Here is a 3,673-nt window from a genome sequence, read left to right on the forward strand (position 1 = left end):
TACAGAACCAGGTCACTTCCTTCATGGGGAGATACCGAAGGGTTCAGGTGCCCGAGTCGGGAGTTATGTGCGGCTGCCGGCTCCTCCTCTCTCTGGTCCGCTTCTCCCAGTTTGTCCTCACCCCCCACCACCTCCCATCTGTTCACAAACGTCCATCTCCTCTCCCTTCCCGACCCGCATTCTCACCTCATTATCAGAACCCGGGACTGGTGATCCTGCGCGTCCCTCCGGCAGCTCTCTCCCGTCTTCACATTCCTCTCCGCCCACCTGTTCTCCTTTCCTTCTCTGCCTGCATCCATCACTCAGTCTTCCGACTCCCCTGCCTGGCACTACCTGCCGTTTTCTTACAGTCTTTCTCACCTCACTCTTAGCTGAAGTAAGGCATTAAGGCACTTGACAAGGTTCCACATGGTAGGCTTATTCAGAAAGTCAGAAGGCTTGGGATCCAGGGAAAGTTTGGCCAGGTGGATTCAGAATTGGCTTGCCTGCAGAAAGCAGAGGGTCGTAGTGGAGGGAGTACATTCAGATTGGAGGGTTGTGACTAGTGATGTCCCACAAGGATCAGTTCTGGGACCTCTACTTTTCGTGATTTTTATTAACAACCTGGATGTGGGGGTAGAAGGGTGGGTTGGCAAGTTTGCAGATGACACAAAGATTGGTGGAGTTGTGAATAGTGTAGAGGATTGTCAAAGATTGCAGAGAGACATTGATAGGATGCAGAAGTGGCAGATGGAATTCAACCCAGAGAAGTGTGAGGTGATACACTTTGGAAGGACAAACTCCAAGGCAGAGTACAAAGTAAATGGCAGGATACTTGGGAGTGTGGAGGAGCAGAGGGATCTGGGGGTACATGTCCACAGATGCCTGAAAGTTGCCTCACAGGTAGATAGGGTAGTTGAGAAAGCTTATGGAGTGTTAACTTTCATAAGTTGAGGGATAGAGTTTAAGAGTCACGCGGTAATGATGCGGCTCTATAAAACCCTGGTTAGGCCACACTTGGAGTACTGTGTCCAGTTCTGGTCACCTCACTATAGGAAGGATGTGGAAGCATTGGAAAGGGTACAGAGGAGATTTACCAGGATGCTGCCTGGTTTAGAGAGTATGCATTATGATCAGAGATTAAGGGAGCTAGGGCTTTACTCTCTGGAGAGGAGGATAAGAGGAGACACGATAGAGGTGTACAAGATATTAAGAGGAATAGATAGAGTGGACAGCCAGCACCTCTTCCCCAGGGCACCACTGCTCAATACAAGAGGACATGGCTTTAAGGTAAGGGGAGGGAAGTTCAAAGGGGATATTAGAGGAAGGTTTTTCACTCAGAGAGTGGCTGCTGCGTGGAATGCACTGCCTGAGTCAGTGGTGGAAGCAGATACACAAGTGAAATTTAAGAGACTACTAGATAGGTATATGGAGGAATTTAAGGTGGAGGGTTATATGGGAGGCAGGGTTGTGGACCAAATGGCCTGTACTGTGCTGTATTGTTCTATAAAGCAGGGTTTCGACACAAAATAATGACAGTTTCTTTCCTCCCGATGGTGCTGCGTGATCCCTGAGCTCCTCCAGCATTTTGTGTGTGTTGCTGAGTTCTTCCACCAGATTGTTTGTCACTTCCTGTTGCCCAGATAGCATCCCTGATGACTGAGGAGGGATCATGGTGAGAGCACATTTCTGTCTGCATCAGACAGAAAATAATAACCAACAACTTCAAGCAGAACATTTTTAATACTTAGCTGAGAAAGGGAGGTGATGCAGCCTCTCTCCACTGCTGCATTCAGTTCAAGTTCATTGTCATTCAACCGTACACCTGTATACCGCCAAACGAAACAACATTTTCTAACTGAGGTGCACATCACAGTACATATAACTCACACACATAACACATTAAGTAATATTACCACAAATAAGTTAACTAATAATAAGGTGCATTTATGATACAAGTTAAAAAATAAACAGTATGGCACAACTGCTGCCTCATACGTGATGAGACCTGGGTGACGGAAGGGAGTTCAGTAGTCTTATGGCTTGGGGAAAGAAGCTGTTCTTGCCCTAATTCAACAGTACCTCCTGCCTGATGATAGGGGTCACAGAGGTTGTTGGACAGATAGGAGGGCCCCAAGTACTCAATGCTCCTGATCAAACTCTCTAAATGGGTGAAAGAGAGACCCCAATGATCTACTCAGAAGTCCTGACAAACCTTGCTGTCAGATGCTCAACAATTCCCATATCAGGCAGTGATACAGCTAGTCAGGACTGTCTCGATGTTGCTCCTGTTAAAATTGGTTAAAATAGTGGTGGGGACCTCACTCACCTTAATCCCCTCAGGAAGTAGTGACGCTGCTGGGTGCTTTCTTGACCAAAGAGGTGGTGTTGAGGGACCAGGAGAGCCTATCGCCTCCATGTATGCTAATTGCCTACACATAAAAACTTAATCATCTTCTCAAGTTTTCACTTTTAGAAGTAATATCACCAGTATTACTGCAAACCAAGCTAATTAAAGCAAATAGCTTCAAAATACTGATAATTTCAGAAAAGTTGGCAACTCCAAAACAAGACTATATGTTCAAGGCTCAGTCTTGAATAAGAACATTTGTTTAATTTAAATATTGGAAAGGCCATACCCATTGTTATTGGGTTTCATCACAAATCTTGGTACCATCACTAGTTTCATCTCATACCCTGGCAATTATTTCAGCTGGACAGTATCAGAATCAGTTCAGAGTTGTCCACTGTTCATTTCACTGAATATGTGCTGTCTGATCTGCTGAGTTCCTCCAGCATTTTGTGTGTATTGTTGCAGATATCCAGCACCTGCAGTCCCTCTTGTGTCTCCTAGGTTCTGATTCCATATATTCTCTATATGCAGATACATCTTCCCTCACAGACAATGTCGATAAATGCATGAGGCCTTTGCTCTTCCCTATTTCCATGTGCTATCTAAATCCCAAACACTGGCAGTGCTTAATGGTGCCCCGGCAAGTTTTTGTATCAATGCAGGTTTCCATCTAATGTAAACTTATTTTTTTCATACTTTATTCTCTTATCAATGTCCATTTATGGAAATCCTGATCTCGGGATTCTGGCCCATTGGTATTCTTCCTTAGTTGCTCCTACCTAGCCCCGGTAATTGTATTTGTTTGGGACCAGCACTCAGTGCTCCCTAAAGCCCATGTCTTCTGCTCCTCCCTTTCCTCCTTTCTGAGGTAAATTCACTGCCTATACAAAGCTTCAGGTTACATCTGAGATGAACTCCCCCCACCCCCATCTATGCACTTTGTACAATCTTAGAATCTGTTTTCATTTGTACAATTTAAATGAACGTTCATATAGCATTGGAAAATTTCCACAATATTTGGAATCAATCAGGATCATTTAATAATTTAGTCACATAAAAAGTTACTGAAAGATAATTTCTTTCTTACTGGATATTAGTATAACATACACAATGAATGGTAGAACCCAAAGTAATGTCAAGAAACAATATGTTTCATTGGAACTTATAAAATATTTACAAGCATGATTTGGTAGGCTGTGCTCTCTACAACTACGGGTCATAGTAACAGATAATGAGTTGTCACTTAAGAAGAAGAGAGAAGAAATTTCTACTCTGGGAGGTGACAAATCTTTGGAATACTTTACTAAAATGGTGGTGGAGGCTCAGTCGCTGAGTAGATTT

This window comes from Hypanus sabinus, chromosome 2 (genome assembly GCF_030144855.1).
Source record: "Hypanus sabinus isolate sHypSab1 chromosome 2, sHypSab1.hap1, whole genome shotgun sequence".
Classification (NCBI taxonomy): Eukaryota; Metazoa; Chordata; class Chondrichthyes; order Myliobatiformes; family Dasyatidae; genus Hypanus; species Hypanus sabinus.